We start from the raw sequence: 19,684 nt of genomic DNA, 5'->3' as shown, positions 1-19,684 counted from the left end.
ATCATTTTCAATAAAACATAGGTTCCTTGAAGACAGCAAATATTTCATATTTTTCTCAGAATCTTTCACATCTAAGTTAGGGACCAGCACAGAGAAAAGGATAGGGCCTGAAACTGTAAATTTATTGATACAAGAAATTCCCAGATGAGGAGATGTTTTCTTCCAATTTAGGTCAGAACCTTCTCTGTAACTTAAAATCTTAGAGAATTGCCTCTAATAGTAAAAAGTTAGATGACTTACCTGGGATCACATAATTATGTATCAGAAGCAAAAGAAGACTTTTTGGATTTGAGACATCTCTAGCCAATATCATACATAAAGGCACCCATAATTTGGAGATAGAGGAAAAGGAATACAGGAAACTACAGCTGGTAGGAAATGGTAGAATGGAAGACTGAAATATATTGGTAAAGAAAAACTATGTACAGTTATTCCCTCCACATCATGATTTTCCTCATTGTGGTTTTGATATATGACAGATTAGCATAAGAAACTGAAGGGGACTTTTTGGGAGTTTTGCAAAGATCAGTAGAAAATACAGAAGAAGTTTAGAATCTCAGAAATGCATAAAATATATATGATATTGTATAATATCAACATATTTTATCTTTTAATACCACAATAATTCAGATTTCTCTGGTACATAGGGAGGGCCCAAAAATTTTAGCAGATTTTTCAGATCACAGGGCTGCTGTGCCTTTAACTTCCATGATATAGAAGGGATAACTATACTTTAATAAAACAAACAAACAAAAAAAGAGCTTAAGAAGAGACAAAAAAGAAAAAGAAAGCCTCATAAGGGGTTACAAAAAAAAAACCCAAAAAAACAAAAACGGATTACAGCCACCCCTATTTAGCTAAATCAAAACATCTTAAACTGTAAATTGTGATGCCATTTGGAGTACATAACTGAAGATGGGGGTAATGAAATTATGATTTATTATCAGTAAAATTTTGATTTGTATACCTATTTTATATACCTATATAGCTAGGATTGAGTAAAAAAATTTGGGGCAAAAAGGGATTGAGTAGAAAAATTTTAAGAAGTCCTAAGTTAGTTGACTCTTGAGATGCCTTTAAGTGTGTTCTAGTAAATGTTTTATAACTGGCTTTCCAAAAAGCCCAAATAAACTAGTATACATGACATATGTTTAAGTTTATTCTGAATTATTATTAGTTTTTTTTTATTACTTTCTTGAGTCTAGACAAACAACATAAGAATTTATAATATTTATAATAACATTTATAATGCTTGCTGATTCCATATTGTAAATGCTCTCTTTGAAATTGTAACAATTGGCTCTTGTGAGTTTATGAGAACTGGCTATTGCATACCCCTGGTTCTGACTCAATGAATTTTTGAAGGAGAGTCTCCTATGCTGTTCTTGTCCTATTGTCCTGTCAAGAGATGAAGTCAGTGGAAGTAGGAGGTGGTTTGTAGTGTAGTATGGTGTGTAGTGTGGTATGTGAAAATGTGTAAGTTTCTTAAGACTTCTTACTGCATGACAGTTTGTTGGATTTCACAGGGGCAGATCCAAAGTTAAATGTAGTTAGAAATATTACTGATCCTTTTTAGCTCTGCTTGAAGGCAATTCAGAGGGTATACTGATCCATTCTCCTCATTCTGTTTGGCATATTCATCTATTGTTTCAGGAATGGGGGCAGCTAGGTGGCGCAGTGGATAGAGCACCAGCCCTGAATTCAGGAGGACCCGAGTTCAAATGTGGTCTCAGACACTTCACACTTCCTAGCTGTGTGACCCTGGGCAAGTCACTTAACCCCAGCCTCAGAGAAAAAAAAAATAGATTATTGTTTCAGGAACTAGAATATTATATGGCAATTTGTAGACATCTTGGGGTCACTTAATAATGAAAGAAAACAATTGCTTTTCTCTAGCTTTAGAGAAAATTATGTGGAATAGTTCATAAATAGTTTAACCTGATGAAAGAATGGTTACAAGCAAGGAAAAAATAACTTTTTGGATGACAAAGAAACATCTCTGAATTTGTTGCCAGAAATGAACATAACTCAGCCTTGAAAAGGAGCAGACAGTATTTACCAGCTCATAAATCTTTTTTTTTTTACTTTCCTGTTCTCTTTCCTACGAACTTTATAGGTAGGAAATAAGAATCAATGGGTATTCTTTACTTCTCAGCTTAATTCCCCTCAGAAGAGTAGATGACTAGCTAGAAGGCCAGTGCATATATGTATGGGGAGAGAGAGACAGAGAGCGAGACAGAGACAGAGACAAAGAGAGAGAGAGAGAGCCTTTCCTCCCATAGTTGGGACCTATAAAAAGCTAGAGCTAATAATTCTTAGGAAGGTGGCTCATATTTTGATGATTTGACTTAGTAGGTTTAAAGAGAAGTAAGGATTAGAGCTTTATTCTGAGGTGTTGATCCTATAGAGTAAGAGGCCAAGGGAAGAAAAGAAATTCAACAAAAATGTTTCACGTAAGAAAAAAAATGATAGAAATTCCTTAGAGATGTGTTTTATCAAGCCTATTTAGTGAAGGAAAGGGAAGAAAAAACATTTCTCAGTTTTTGTTTTCAGTTTTTTCATGTTTTGGTTCCATTGGAGAGTGAGATTTTTTGGGGAAAAGTGATTGTACATTCAAGAAAGAAAATGAAAATTGCTAGGGATGAATTCCTTATGGAGAAAAGATTGCTTTGGTTGTCCTCCTTACTTGAAACTACACTCCCACACTGGCTTCTTCCCCAAAGACTTTCCCAGGATATTTTCTCTGGTTCACTCCCACCAAAGCCAAGAGAATGATTCAAAAGATTAAGTAACAAAATCAGCTTCAGTGGGGGTAAAAAATAGTAAGAATGTAACATTCAATAGGAAAACAATGCAAAGAGTAAGAGCCAAAATAAACATCCCCTCCCCTCATTCCCAGAAAAATAGCACATGAGCATCTTACATAAAGACATTTAAGGTATCTTGAGTTCATGTGCTCTCTTGAAAGATTTTAAGGTCATAGTATAGTCTTCCTCTTTGAGGATAAGCCCCCAATTTATATTTGCAGGTTGGGTGTCCTTGGGTGGGTGAGTGGGGGGAATGACTGCCCCAGGCTCAAAGTACACTATGTCTTTGTTCTTCTTACATTGTTGTTTTATTTAATTGTGGGAAAGTATGCCTCAGGTTTTGGGGAAAACTATTCATGTTATGCTATTTGTATAAATGCCTTTTACTTTAAGCTAATTATGTCATGTGCTGACTATTGTAGAAGAACACAATAATGGGGGGTAGTGAGCTATATAGTTTTAGAATCACAGATCTCCTGAGTTCTTTGAACTTAGGGAATGCTATCTATGACTTCAAGTTGAGGTTAAACTTAGAAGGCATAGTACACTATACATGCTTGCCAGGGATTTCCATTTTGGATATTCTAGTTTTGCAGAGATCTATTGGGACGGGAGGAAAAGTATTTCAATTATTTTGATTTCAAATTGTAATTAGACATTCAGTTTTCTGGCATAGTTCCAATATAAATCAGAACAGTTGCCCAGAGATAATTTTTGCGTGGTTAAATGTGTAAGTATTGTCTGTATCTGTTGTAGTTCAGTCCTGTTCAACTCTTCATGACCTCATATGGAATTTTTTTTTGTTTTTTGGCAAAGATATTAGAATGGTTTGCCATTTCCTTCTCCAGCTCCTTTGACAGATGAGGGAATTGAGGCAGGCAGGGTTAAATAACTTGTTCTAGGTCACAGTGTCTGAAGTGGGATAATACTTACTAGATCCTATCCTATCTGATCAAAGAATCGATTCCTAAAAGAATTACAAGTTCCCTGAGGGTACTCATTCTCTGAGGATGAAAGTTGGTAGTACTTAGTAACAATAAGATTATGTGATGATCACTGATGCTGAGTGAAATGAGCAGAACCAGAAGATCACTGTACACTTCAACAACAATACTGTATGAGGATGTATTCTGATGGAAGTGGAAATCTTCAACATAAAGAAGATCCAACTCACTTCCAGTTGATCAATGATGGACAGAGGTAGCTACACCCAGAGAAGAAACACTGGGAGGGGAATGAAAATTGTTAGCACTAATATCTGTCTGCCCAGGTTGCATGTACCTTCGGATTCTAATGTTTATTGTGCAACAAGAAAATGATATTCGCACACATGTATTGTACCTAGACTATATTGTAACACATGTAAAATGTATGGTATTGCCTGTCGTCGGGGGGAGGGAATAGAGGGAGGGGGGGTAATTTGGAAAAATGAATACAAGGGATAATATTATAAAATATATATATATATATATAATAAAAAAAAAAGATTATGTGATGATCTATGATAGATTAAGCCCTTCCTAATACAATGATCTAAGACAATTCCAATAGATTTAAGATGAAAAATGCCATCTGCATCCCGAGAGAAAGAACTATGGGGGTTGAATATAGATCAAAGTATAATATTTTCACCTTTTTGTTTTTGATTTGTTTTTTTGCTTTTTTTTTCCCTCATGGAATCATGTTCTGATTTTTCTTGCACAACACAACAAATATAGAAATGTTTATAAATATTATACATGTTTTTTTAAAGTTCTTTTATATATATATATATATATATATATATTTTATAATATTATCCCTTGTATTCATTTTTCCAAATTACCCCCCCTCCCTTTATTCCCTCTCCCCGACGACAGGCAATACCATACATTTTACATGTGTTACAATATAGTCTAGGTACAATATATGTGTGCGAATATCATTTTCTTGTTGCACAATATTATACATGTTTAACCTATATCAAATTGCTTGCTGTTTTGGGGAGTGGGAGAAGTAAGGGAGTCAGGGAAAGAAAAATTTTTACAAAAATGAATACTGAAAACTATTTTTGTATATATTAGAAAAATAAAACACTATTGGAAAAAAAAGAAAGAAAATTTGAGTAGCTCAAAGAAAGTTCTACAATAGTAATTTGTACTTCTTATACCTTTTAGTGGATGATCTGCCTAGAGGGCTGGATTTGGGGTCTGGGTTGAGATAATTGCCTTTAAAAGAGTTTAGAGGGGTAGTTAAGTGATGAAGTGGATAGAGCACCAGCCCTGAAGTCAGGAATACCTCAATTCAAATCTGACCTCAGACACTTAACACTTCCTAACTGTGTGACCTTAGGCAAATCACTTAAAGCCAATTGCCTCAGGGGAAAAAAGAGTTTATACCAAATCTGAATCCGATTTAATATTTTCCCTTTTATTTCTTCTTTTCTTCTCTTACTATTGCCTCAGGAGTGATACTCCCCAAAGAAAACATGATATTCTGAAGTTGCTTTTAGATGAATGATCTTAGGCTCATAGACCCAAGATTTGAAGATATCTTAGAGATTCTATAATCCAACCCAGGGCCTCATCCCAAAACCATTGCAAAAAGAACCAAATAAAGGAAGAAAGAAAGAAAAAAGGAAGGAGGGGAAGGAGGAGAAGGAAGGAAGGAAAAAAAGGTGGGGAGGAGGAAGGGAAGGAAGGGTGGGAAGGAAGGAAGGAAAGAAGGGAGGAAGGGAGGAAGTGAAAGAAGTAAGTGAGAAGGAAGAAAAGGAAAGAAAACAGGTCACTATTTAGATGTGGTCACAGACAACTATGCTACTACATTTTGGGGGAGGTCTCACCCTTTGCTACAACCTGAATAATGTCTACATTTCCTAGGATCATAGGATAATAGAGCTGGAAGAAATCTTAAACATGGAATATTAAAGTATAAAATGAAGGACACAATGCCAGAGCTAGAAGTAATCTTGGAATGTTGAAGTTTAGAAGACTTTAGAGAATATCAAAATGGTTTAACTCCATTTTATTAAGAAGGAAATAGACTGAGACAAGTTAAGTGACATACCCAAAGTCACACAAAAGATATGATCAAAGTTACAGAGCAAGGACAAGAACCTCATTCCCTAACACTTACTTCAGTACCGTTTCTACTGTGTCACACCCCTAGATCATAGAAGGGGCCTGAGCTATCTAATGAATGAGAAAATCAATATAATTTTTTTTTATTGGTGCCTAGGCTTTAGGGTTGGTGATAGCTTTCAGGAAGGAATTTTAAAAAGGAAAGAGACAAAAGCATATCTTTATTTGATGGGGGGAAAAAGTAAAAGTGCTGAATCTGTAGAGGGGACTTTAGAGAAGTATAGAAATGAACTTTCAGGAAACAGTAATGGCAATATTCTGTAGAGTCTTTCATCTTTAAATCAATTAGAAATCTTTAAAAATAAAACTAGAGCCTTGGAGAATGGAACTTTCTTTCTCCCAACAACACACATAAATGTCTCCCTTACAAGTGATTCATTGCCCTTAAGTAAGGTTCCAGAGGCAAGAGGATGGACAAGGTGCTTCTAGGAGAAAGTAAATTGTGAAGGTTTATCTTTTTTTTTTTTTTCTATTATTATAACTCTTTTATTTTATGTCTCTTTGAATATATATATGGACACATAAGTATATATATAAACATTCATATGCAATCAATTCTATTTTATCATATTCTCCAAGTTATACATTTGCATATATATGTATAATAGTTTTATATAAACGCATATAGTTACATGTAAATGTACACACATATATAATTGTTTTTTTAGGCTACTGCTAGTACAGATATGAATGATGATCTGTTACATACTGCATACTATATTCTAATGAACAGAAAAAAAAACCCTGTAATTTGGTTTATATGAGCTTTAACCACTCACATCATTGTGTCTGGTTATTCTGAAACTGCCATGGCCAGTGGGGATTACCTTGTTCTTTTATGTAGCCAAACACAAATTCATGACTTAAAAGATACCTTTATATGTATGTATACAAATACTTCATAAAAAGCTGATATAATTGTGAAAAAAGCTCAAATTTATCTTCCCATATCTTATTTTCATATATATTAATCATATAACATTGGGCCTGGATACAGTACTGGGCCTGGAGTCAGAAAGAATTATCTTCCTGAATCCAAGTTTGGCCATAGACATATCCTAGTTTTGTGATCATGGACAAGTCACTCCACCATGTTTGCCTCAGTTTTCTCATCTCTAAAATGAGTTGGAGAAGAAAATGGTAAACTACTCCACTATTTTTGCTAAGAAATAACCAAAGAAAGCCATAAAAAGATATATGTGTGTGTGTGTGTGTGTGTGTGTGTGTGTGTGTGTGTATGTGTGTGGATGCAATACAAATATATGTCTATATGCAAAGACAAACACCTATACAAAGAGATAAAATTTGAATTGACCAAGAACCCATGATTTAAAAAAAAATAAGGTCAGAGTGGGGGATGCTTAAAAAGTCTGCTTGGATGATTTCAGAGAGGCCCCCACATGAACTGATGCCAAATGAAATGAACAGAACCACAAGAACACCCTACACAGCAACAGCGAGACCATGTGATGATCAATTCTGATGGATCTGGCTCTTTTCTTTTTCTTTTTTTAAATTACAGCTTTTTATTTTCAAAATATATACATGGATAATTTTTGACATTCAGCCCTACAAAACCCTGTATTTTTGTTTTTTCCTTCCTTTCCCCCCATCCCTTCCCCAGTTCGCAAGTGATCCAATATATGTTAAACATGGGCAATTCCTCTATACATATTTCCACAAATATCATGCTGCACAAGAAAAATCAGATCCAAAAGAAAAAAAAGAGAGAGAAAGAAAACAAAATGCAAGCTAACAACAGCAACAAAAAGAGCGAAAATGCTATGTTGTGGTCCACATTCAGTTCCACAGTCCTCTCTCTGGGTACAGATGGCTTTCTTCATCACAACCATTGAAAGTGGTTTGAATCACTTCATTGTTTATGAGACCCATGTCCATCAGAATTGACCACCGCATAATCTTGTTGTTGTGATGTATAATGATTTCCTGGTTCTTCTCATTTCAAGTCTCTCCAAGTCTCTCTGTATTCATCCTGCTGATCATTTCTTACAGAACAGAAATATTCCATAACATTCATACACCATAATTTATTCAGCCACTCTGCAACTGATGGACATCCAATAAGTTTCCAGTTTCTTGCCACAAGGGCTGCCACAAACATTTTTGTACATGTGGGTCCCTTTCCCTCCTTTAAAAGCTCTTTAGCTTATAAGCCCAGTAGAGACACTGTTGGGTCAAAGAGTATGCACTTTTTGATAGCTCTTTGGGCATAGTTGCAAATTACTCTCCAGAATGGTTGAATCAGTCACAACTCCACCAACAATGTATCAGTGATCTAGTTTTCCCACATCCCTTCCAATATTCATCATTATCTTTTCCTGTCATTTTAGCCAATCTGAGAAGTGTATATCAGAGTTGTTTTAATTTGCATTTCTCTGATCAATAATGACCTTTTCATATGACTAGAAATAGTTTTAATTTCATCATCTGAGAATTGCTTGTTCATATCCTTTGGTCATTTATCAATTCACAGCTACCATTGTCTTTGGGTTAGGGCAGGAGAAAACATATCATTGTAAAAACATAAATATTTAGATAAGAGATAAAGAGCCCTTCAAATAAGTAAGTCATAAGAGGGGGATTGTTGGGTCCCACTACAATTTGTTCTATGTATTCCTCCTGCTGATACTTTAAAGAACAGTTTTTCAAACCAACTAGAGTGTGTATTCAGGACTCATCAAACCCATCAACTTGATGGACTACTATCCTTGGTGCCAACTGTAGTTCTTAGTAAATAGGGCAGGACCTAACAACTTTTCTGAAGTATCCTGGAAAATTTCCCATGATTCCAGATTCTTAAACAGGATGGAACAGGACAAAAGTAAGAATGCCTTTCAATTCTAAAATTCTTTGAGTCTAAGTCTGCTCTTAAATTTTCAAGAAATGCCTAATTTTCTTCTATGGAGCTGTCATTTGTTCCATTCCCAAACTTCTATTTCCTGGAGACATCTACTCAGATGTATCCTTTGGGTGAGATGGGGAGAGCATTGACAAAAATCTCTAGTTTTGGATTCACTTGGATACAGATTCATTCTAGAGGATGGGGTTGATGCTAAAGGGGAAAGAAAGTTTTTGGTTTTTTTTTCTCCTTCTGGCTCCATCTGTAGACTCATCTCTGGAGCAAAAGTCTAGATATAAAAAAATTACTCTTTTTTTTTGAGCTTCTGACAGTTTATTTCTCAGGTACATGAGCACAGAAATTTGACTTTCTATATTTCTAAACCACTCTTGCATTTCAACAACAATGATGTCTACTCTGACCTAAAAGCCTGATTTCACTGGTTGCTTCAGTTGCCCTCTTAGTGCAGGACTGAGTAATCCAACCAGGGTAGGGGTTGATCTCATAAGAGACACCTGAGAACTTCAATAGGCTGGATCTTGGGTGTCTCAAAAGACTTTCTCTTTTCAGGAATCAAAGTATGTTGGAGCAGAGAAATTGGTGCCCTTCTCAGAGGAATGCCACCATATTTCTACATTTGTATTGAATTTCTACATTGTAGTTCTAGTTCATCTCAGCTACCTATGAGATAACTATTTTAGGCTTGCTGTTGACTACAACAAGCTCACTCTTAAATCCTTCAGTGATGTTTAACTGGCTGGCATCTAGGATAGATTCTTTCTGGGTCTACCTAGAAACTGTCTCTAAGTCATTCTCTCCTGAATCCACACAATTTTTAGAAGGAATCTAGTGATGTGTTCCTTATGATGTCTGTAGCAGGAGAAACTTAATAGTGCTGTTGTCTACTTTGGTAATGCAAGGTCTTTAGAAAATGATAAAGCCACATGCTCTTAGAGATGTGATTGATCCACCTTCAGGAATGGTGAGTATGAGGAGGATATAAAAATTTCTAAAACAAATTTAGTTATACTGCCTATCTAGGGTGTCCTCAAAATGTGGATAATAGGTCACTTATAGAAAATGCACTGAATATACAATATATGTATCATATTTAGTATAGACATATATTTCCTCTACCATAGGAAATCCATAAAACATTAAGGATTTAAAGACATTTAAGTAATGTAATAAATAAAATAACTCAAAAAGCCCATTGCACTAATATTTTTTTGAGGGTAAAGATCCTTTATTGCAGAGACATTTTTTTCATTCTTACTCACTTAGAAGCTGATCTTTTGCAGATCTTCTAGTGAGCCAGATATAAATATTAAATTGCCAGAAACTATGTCTCTTAAACTTTTTTAAACACTACAATTGGGAACAGAAAACAGGAAGTGGCTATCAGGGAATTGAAGTTCCCTCTTAGACCTGCCTGGGCAAGGATATGTTCCTGCTGTCACATGCTTATAACTAACATTAAATGGAGTTGCAAAGAGGGGGGAAGAGAGAACTCTAGACTTACTGAAAGTCCAAAGGAGAGAACATCTTTGAACAGAGTTCCCAATGAGAAGATCCACAAAGGTTGGTGGGGGAAGGGGTTGGACCCAAAGACTTTCAAGGTATATTCCAGCTCTAAGTCAGTGATGTCATGAAGCAGAGAGACCCATTTAATTCTGAGGATAGAAACAGCAGAAATGACCACAGGAGTCTTCATGCTGAGAGTATCAGAAATCTCCAGCTGATGCCATAAAAGCCTAGAAGCAGAGGGAAGAGTAGAAATGTCTGCATCTTAGCAGTTTCCTCTTTTTCAAGCTTCTTTGAAGGATAGGTCCCTATACTGAGAGATTGTTGTTGGTTGTTTTGTTGTTGTTCTATCTGCATGAACCAATGACATCACAAGGTGAATTGTTTTTAGGTAAGTATTAGTTGCACAAAGTTCCAGAGTCATCCAAATGCAGGGCAATGACTCAGGATGAAGTGGATTACCTTGAAGTCTTCCACATCTGACCAAACTCTAAGCACTTCGCAGTACCTGCTTCACAGGTCCCCTTCATATCTGTTGGAACAAATTGCTCTCATCTATTTTTTTCCTTCATGTGCTTGGGGTAAACATCTCCCTAATTCACTATAGGTTTGAGACCTGTCAGTTACCCTTAACCTGGTTTAGCCCATGTGACTGGATGGTTTTACCAGAATGTGGCTGCTGTCCATGCTACAGCTTCTTGAAGTCACAGGTAAGAGTTGGGTGAAAGGCAGACACCAAGGTAGGTGAGCAGCCCTGAAAAGGGCTTGGCAAGCCTTCACACCAGAGGTGCTAGCCTCCTTGAACATCCCATGTATCCCACTATTCTATTCCTTAGTATTTTGTAAAATGGAGAAATGTATCCATATATACTGTCAGGAAACCTAGTCAATCTATTCAACAGATATTTATTAAGCACTTATTATGTACAAGACATTGGGTTTACAAAGAAATGAAAAACAGTCCCAACCTTTAAGGAATTAACTATTTTGGAGGGTGGAAGTGGGAAGGATAATTCAGCTGTAAACTTAAATGCATCTGTGATCTTATCAATCCAGGAGTTGCCTCCAGTGATACATATCTGCAACTCATTCATGCCTGTATATGTTGTGTAATTCCTGTCTATGTCCTTCTCAAAACTTATCACAACAGAAGCATAGACGTGGGGACTTGAGAACTCTCGTCGTAAATAGGGGAACTATGTTGATACTATTAGAGTTGATCTAGTGCCTTGAGAGAGTTTGAAATGTTATCTCTTTTTAGTCCTTTATATATGTGTGTGTGTATGTATATATTATATGTATATGGTTGTTCCTTCCATTAAGATGTGAGTTCCTTGAAGGCAGAGGATGAATCTTTTTTTCTTTGTGTCTCTAGAACTTAGCACAGTGTCTGGAACATGGTAGACATTTAATAAATACTTGTTGAATGTTGAATGTTTTGTAGTAAGCACTGCTTACTGTCTCAGAAAAAGGAAGAGAGAATTTGGAACTCAAAATTTTAAAAAATGAATGTTAAAATTTGTGTTTACATGTTTTATATGTGTGTGTACACATGAGCTACATAATACATTCATCTTTAGTTCTTTAACAGTAACATTCTACATTTTGATACATATATACATATATACAATATGATACATATTGATACATTTATACGACATATATACATACATAAATGAAAATGTTTATATTTAAATGACATTGTTTTGGAAAGCTTAAGATCAATAAAAGTGTTTTACAACTTCCCAAAAGCACTCCAGCTCAAAGTCTTCCTCCTATTCAACTTTGAGACCCCAGCTCATTGTCCATCTGTACTCTATTCCAATTCTACTTACTATTAGAAAGCTTTGTAGGGTATCTGTTCAGCTACAGGTTAAAATCAGGGCAATAAACATCATTCATCCATTTGAATTTTCCTATGTGGATGACCAAGTCAAACTTTTCTTTTGGAAAGACTACAGATTTATTCCTGAAGGTTTTACAGTGACTAGGAATCTGCTTAATATATTCAACATAATTGTCCAACTCTTCATAACCCTATTAGATTGGTTATGATACTGGAATGATTTGCCATTTCCTTCTCCAGCTTATTGGAAAGTGAAGCAAACAGGATTAAATGCTTGCCTAGAATTACCCAGCTAGTGTCTGAGGCCAGATTTGAATTCATGTCTTCCTGACTCCAGACCTGGTACTCTACCACTGGGCCACCTAAATGCCCTAAATCAATATAATGCCATCTCCTAATAAGAGCATCTTTAGGGCTGCATCATCTGCAGAAAATCCCTCCTTGACCTAGACTTTTCATCAAATTTCCTCTCTTACAATATCAAATGTTTTTGTTGAGCATACATCTCTCTGTTTTATATCTCACCTGATTTTTAAAAATAATTTCCTTTTTCCATTTCTTAGTTTTGATTTTCAATAGTTTGTCCACATGATTCAGAGCTAAATCCTCTTAATTACATGCCATATTTTTCTCATTATTATTCTTTCTTCTTGCTGATTATAAATTTTGGTCTTAGCTCTGACAAAAGTGTACAAAAAGCTGACTCAGGAACAGCTTCCACATCTATGATAAGTTTTTTTCTGGTCTGTTAAAATACAGTTACTTTCATTCTTTGTGAAGTTGTTTGGTACTTGCTATATGTAACACCTATCATTTTTTAAAAAAAGTATTAATAATATGGATGCATAAGACTTCTCTATAATCCACAAATGATTAGTCCCTTTCATTTATTTTCCCAAATCATACCTAAAATTTAAAATAATATATTGTATTTTTCCCAATCATCAATAAAAATAATTTTAACCTTTTTAAAAAAGTAGTTTTGAGTTCTAAATTCTCTCCCCTCCTCTCCCCTCCCCCATCATTGAGAAAGTAAGCAATTTGATAACATTTATCCATGTTCAGTGCAAAGCATAATTCTACATTAGTCATATTGTGAAAGAAAACAGACAAAAACCCTCTCCAAAATAAAATTAAAGTATGTTTCAATCTGTATTCAGATTCCACCAGTTCTTTGTCTGGAGGTGGATTGTATTTTTCATTATAATCCTTTCAGAATTGTCTTGAATCATTGTATTGCTAAGAATACTCACTTTACTTTGCATCAGTTAAATCTTTCCAGGCTAAATCACACTTTCCCATAAGTTTCTTCTACCCATCATTCCTTTTCCCCACCTTTGCATTGATATTATCAAGTATCAAAGAGGTTGATTTGCTTTGAAAGGTCTTACTGAGTTCATTATAGAATTTCTCTGATAGTTTGGCCTTGGCAGCTGATATTGGTAGGTAAATTACAGCCATTTTCATGGTGGTCTCCAACATGACCAAATGATTCATGAAATAATATTTTTTTGTAGTTGTGGTACCAAAATTCTCTCAGAAGTATCTGCAAATCATCCTTCCATTTAGCTGCCTTTCTTTTGATTTTGTTTGTCAAAAATGTCAAGATTTACTGGGAAGACATATATGAATTTGTACAAAGTAAAGTAAGCAGAATCAGGAGAACAATGTACACAGTAACAGCAATATTGTATGATGATCAATTGTGAATGACTTAGTTGATCAAGTCAACTTGTTCAAGACAATTCCAAAGGACATTTGATAAAAAATGCTGTCCATCTCCAGAGAAATAACTAATAAAATTTTATGCAAAGTGAAAAAAAAAAGAATGTCAAGATTTAGATGATTCAGTTTCCCTTGGCAATAATTGGAAAAGGGTCTCTCATTTAGAATATGAACATTCAAATTAAAGTTTTCATCTCTTTGGACTACCATGATTGCAGTTGAAAGACTGAGGACCATTTTGTATTTTAAGTATATGCCATTTATAGATATAGCCAATGGACTGACTTGTAGTATGATGGAAAGTGTTCTGAATTGGACATTCTAAGAGCTGGGAAAATTCTGGATCTGCCATGTGAATGAATGACCTTGAGTGAGCAATCTCACCTCTTTGAATCTTCATTCCTTGAATGAGCTTGTACTAAGGACCTTCCAGTTCTAAACTGGAATTTTTCCTATTTATATAATTGCCACATCTTTCTAACTTCCTATTCTCATTCCAGGGGCTGACATCCATGAAAATGAGAGAGGGAGATTTGAAGTACTGCATCTGATTATAGAGATCTCTGGTATCATTGGGTTAAAATTGTATCCTGTTTTTGTCTTTCACCCTCCCCTTCAACCTCCCTCTCCCCCAAGTCAAGATAGTGAATTTTTAACTGGTTAGTATAAAGGGACAATAGCAGGAAGTTAGATTGCAAAAGAAAATCTGGAGGCCATGTACAAACTGTCACAAAAATCAAAGAAGCAAAATTTACAAATTGTGTCATTATGTTAATCAAAATTAATCTGGTAGTAAGTGATGTATCAGTGGTTAGGGTTCTTGAACCTATGATATATATATATATATATATATATATATATATATATATATATATATATATATTATATATAAATATCAGACAAGTTCCAGACATCTATAGTTAGACCAGCAGAACACCTAATGGAGCTGATAATTTTGAGGTGATGTGGCATAGTAACTTTAAAGTTCTATTGACAACTTTGAAAAGATTTGGATATGTTAATGAACTAAACCAAGGTGGCACAGATGAGAGTCAGTCTGTTCTCCCCAAATCCTATTAAAAAATCATCAAACTTTTACCCCTCCAAGAACTTTTCAGTCTCTATTGGATATATAGGGCTGAATGCTCCCAGTGCTAATCCATAGTTAGTGAGTTTCACTTTCTGCCTCTCCCTTTTTCCTTTTGCTTCCCCACACTACTTGCCTCCTTTCACTCTCTCAACCTGTTCCTTTACCATCTGTATCCCTTTTGATGGTTGTCTTTGAATCTTTTATGCCTTATTAAAGTGTGATTGCAGCCCTACTTGTGGCTGCCATTGTGGACTTTCTTAGTGAGTACCCAAAAAACTGGGTATACTTGTTCCCATTTCATAATCTCATGTCCTCACCTGGCTTCCAATTTTTTCATTATTAATTCTCTCTGGCGTTGGGATTTCTTGTGGATTCCAGCTCTCTTGGGGGCAGGCAAACTCTCAGAAGAAACCTGCTGGGGAGTGTTCTCAAAGGAGATTGGGAGCAGTCTCCCCTCACCCCCTGACTGACCTTTGGGGTCCTCCCCTTGTTCCCTCCCAGCTGGGGCCTTACGATGGAATGTAGGCTCCTCCTGTACAAAACGATAAAAGTGTTTTCTTAGCTGCTGAGGCCTCTCCTTTGGGGATCCACTGAATAGAATCGTCCTTTGTGTAAAACATGCCCTTAGTTCCCCCACCAGAAGCTGAGCTGGAGTCAAGATGAGACTTAGCTGGGTACTCTTCATCCCAAATGGAACTGATTTCCTGGAAGATTCCAAAGGGGTCTCCCACCTTACAGTCAATCAGTTCAATTCTCACGGAAGTGATGGACCCCCTAAGCATGGTCTTGGGAATGAAAAGAATCAATAAGAAAAATAAGGTACTTTGATTTTTAAAAGATGACTTTTCAGATTATAGGATCTTCCAGTTAAGACATTCAGTTCTCATTTATGTGGATAGGAATAGATTATCTATTAACCAACAAATATTTATTAAATATTTATACACAAGGCAATGTGCTAGGTGATGGGAATACAAACACAAAAATGACCATATTCTTTCTTTCAAGCAATTTATTTGGTAAAAATACATATAAATATATAATATATACATATGTGTGTATATGTTATATTATATATACATGTGTATATATGTATATATATTTATATATATTATTTTTTTGCTGAGGCAATTGGGGTTAATTGACTTGCCCAGGGTCACACAGCTAGGAAGTGTTAAGTGTCTGAGACCAGATTTTAATTCAGGTCTTCCTGACTTCAGGGCTGGTGCTCTATCCACTGTACACCTAGCTGCCCCCATACTTATAAATTTATACAAAATAAATAGATTTGTCAGAGAGGGAGGGAGGTACTGGTAGTTAGGGGGAATTAGGAAAGGCCTCACAATAGGAAAGGATTTAGGGATGGAAGTGAGATTAGGAGATGATTTACTTTATAGATTAGCTGGGGCAGCTAAATTGCCAGTGGAGAGAACACTATATTTTGAAATAAGGAAGAGGCATCTTCATAAGTTTAAATGAAGCCACAGATACTAGCTGTGTGAACCTGAGTAAGTTACCTAATCCTATTTGCCTCAGTTTCCTCACCTATAAAATGAGATGGAGAAGGAAGTGGCAAACCATTCCAGTATCCTTGCCAAGGAAAACCCTAAATGGAGTCATGAAGAGTTGGACATTGACTGAATAGCCATAACATAGATTAGCTGAATGGGACCCCAAGGATTTCTCAGAACTACCACCACCATCCGGAGTTCCTAGTTATTATCTAAAGTACAGAGCTGGTAAGGGTAATACAGAGAGATTGGAGAAGGTGAGTGTAAGTCTACATGTAGCACATTTCAAAACCAAATTTACATGATTTCTGCATAATCCATAATTGCCTTGAAAAAATTGTAGAACTACTTGAATGAACTAAAACTTGGAAAAACCAAAGAGCCACCTTTTTAAATACCAGTATTTTATTCTCGGGATTGTATTGAGCTATAGTCTCCGGGTATAGAGAATCCTCCTCTGATTTTCCAAGTGAGGAAACTCCTTCTACTCATTGTATTGCTATTAGTCATGGAACATTGCAGTCTCTGGAGTAGGTGCTGGACCAGTGATTTCATTGTTTAAAAAGATGTTTGTTTTTCCTTTCTTTCTCAATAATATTTCATTTTTTCAAATACATGTAAAGAATTTGTGTTCCAAATTTTTCTCCCTCCATCCCTTACCTCCTCCCTCCACAAGACAGCAAGCAATCTGATATAAGTTAAATATGTGCAATTAATGAATGTTTAAAGGGTGAGAAAACTCCCTCTACCAATACCAGTAAGCACCTTTCTGCAATTTAGTGCCTTTACTGATTACAGCACTAAAAGATTAAGTGATTCGCCCAGCTTTACACAGCTAAATGAAAAATAGATAGAACTTGAACTCAGAACTTCCTGATTTCAAAGCCAGCTGGCTCTATCCACCCTGATACGCTGCCCCTCTACCATCCTTGAAGACTTAAAAATGCATATTTCTCAGAAGGCAATGGAGAAGCACATGGTGAATGTGAGCAATCTCTAACATATCAAAGAAAAGGGCAACCCCCCAAAAAAAATGGAGTAAAAGAGATGATTAAACCTTTCTTTGATAAAAAAAAAAAAAAATCAACAAGCATTTATTAAATTTCTTTTATGTTGCAGATACTGACCAAAGCTCAGAAGCTACAAAAACAAGTACAGGAAGCTTCTGCTTTCAAAGAGCTTACCTTCTTTTCTTTGGATCCATGTCAACGAGATTACAGATTTATTACAGTGTTTCTGTACTAACAGAGGTATTATAATATTGACTTTACCAGATAGCATATAGACTCTGCTCAGTGAGAAGGGACAATATTGAGTGGAGACAGGCAGGTGTGAGACTGAGCCTTCAGACCTGATTGGGAATTCTCTACCCTTCTCACTCCATTCTTTCTCCCCTTTTGTTTTCTCTGAAATTTTCCCAGCGTTCGTTCTTTCCACACACAGATGAAATTATTTCCTTCAGTTTGAAGCATGAGCAGGCACTCTGTCCTTTAATAGGTCTGAGAGTGTTGATGGCCTTTTCCTGATCCTCCCTATTAGAGGCTGCTTTGCAGTGGGACTCTGTTGACTGAGCTGACCACTTTCCAATAGCGTTATATCGAATCTCTGACAAGACTGGAGGAGAGAGAGCAGGGATACTAGGAGTCATTCATTTAAGAAGCATTTATTATATGCTTGTGCCCAGCATTGTGTTAGGTGTAGGGGACTACAAAAGTGAAACAAAAATACAATTCTCCTCAGAGAGCTTATATTCTGCCAGAAAAATTGGAAGGGGTGAACAGGCAAGAGATGCTGGCTCCCCTGTTTCCCCAGGTACCCTTAGACAATCTGATAAAATCTCGAGATTTTCTCTAAGAATAATATTTTCTAATGTATAAAATCAAACACAAAAAATTGCAAAAGAAACTAATTATATTAAAATAATTAACAAAATATCACTTTTTAAAAATTCATAGACCTCAAGCTAACTGAAACAGCTTGCTGAGAGTCACAATATGAGTTCTTGATAGTGGAGAGATTAAAACTCAGGCCACTAGTACCCTGATCTATGGCTTTTTTCTAGGAGACTGTTTATTTCATTTTAATGGAAATCTGAGCCATTTAGCAAGAAACTAACTTTATAGCTGACTGCCCCCATCTTCACCTTTCCCCTATTTACTGACTGGGGCATTTGAAGGACTGAGATTCTTGTCAGCTCTCTTGGTTACATTAAATATGAGCAGATGGTGTCCCCCCCACCCCTTCAAACCCCTGGTCAGAGAGGTCAGGAAAGCAGGGAGGAAAACGTGGAGCTTGGCCCTTACTGCCCCACTCCCATTTTAGGCTCTTTTTCTTTGGGATTCAATTGTCAGTCCTAACAAGTTCAAACTCTGATTTTCTGATATTCTTTGGGAATCTGCAAGTGTACTCTCTTCTCTGCTCCTCTCAGAGGATCACTGTGAACATAAATTTAAGGAAGCTATATGTGAAAACTTGGAAATGTCATCTGAATTGTATAGACACAAAATATTGTTTTAAAAACAACAGAACCTAAAAAAAAATAAAAACAACAGAACACAAGGCCAAAAAAAAAAAAAGAAAAAGATTTTGTCATGGGAAAAATAGCAGAGAGGAGAATAGATAGATTAGGGACTGTCAAAAATGCACATTTAAAGTGGACATCATGTACAAAATTATATATCTTCACCAGGAGTTTTTTTTCTTTAACAAGTGGAATAAAGGAATTTCAAAAATTAGAGGTAGGAATAATGAGGTCTTACTTGAGGAGGGAAGCAATATCTCAGTAAATACCCTCTTCAATTACAGGCCTCAAGGCAATGGACAACTGGACTTGTGGTATATTTCCACTGAGTGTGTTTTTTCTCTGTGGCCACAGGATAAAAGGGAAAGAATGGAAGATAGCTTCCTCACTCCCACCCTCGTCCAGTTCATGGTATCTGTGCTCATGTTATGGGTAAACCTTCGTTCTCTCTGGACAACTGGAAGAAAAAAGAGCTGGCATACAAATTTGGCAGTTATTAAAGAAGAAATAGTCACAGTCAAAGGAGGCTATTGTTAATCATCCATATGGTAGTGCAGTGGGAAAGCAAGTTCTATAGGTGAGAGACTGGGAGACTGGACTGGTTTCTTAAAAGAAAAGGCTTTGCTGTCATATAAAACAGATTTCATCAAGCAGCATCACGAGACTGGCTGCTCTAAGGGG

Source organism: Sminthopsis crassicaudata, chromosome 4, assembly GCF_048593235.1.
Source record: "Sminthopsis crassicaudata isolate SCR6 chromosome 4, ASM4859323v1, whole genome shotgun sequence".
NCBI lineage: Eukaryota > Metazoa > Chordata > Mammalia > Dasyuromorphia > Dasyuridae > Sminthopsis > Sminthopsis crassicaudata.
Note: the sequence above shows the minus strand (reverse complement) of the source record.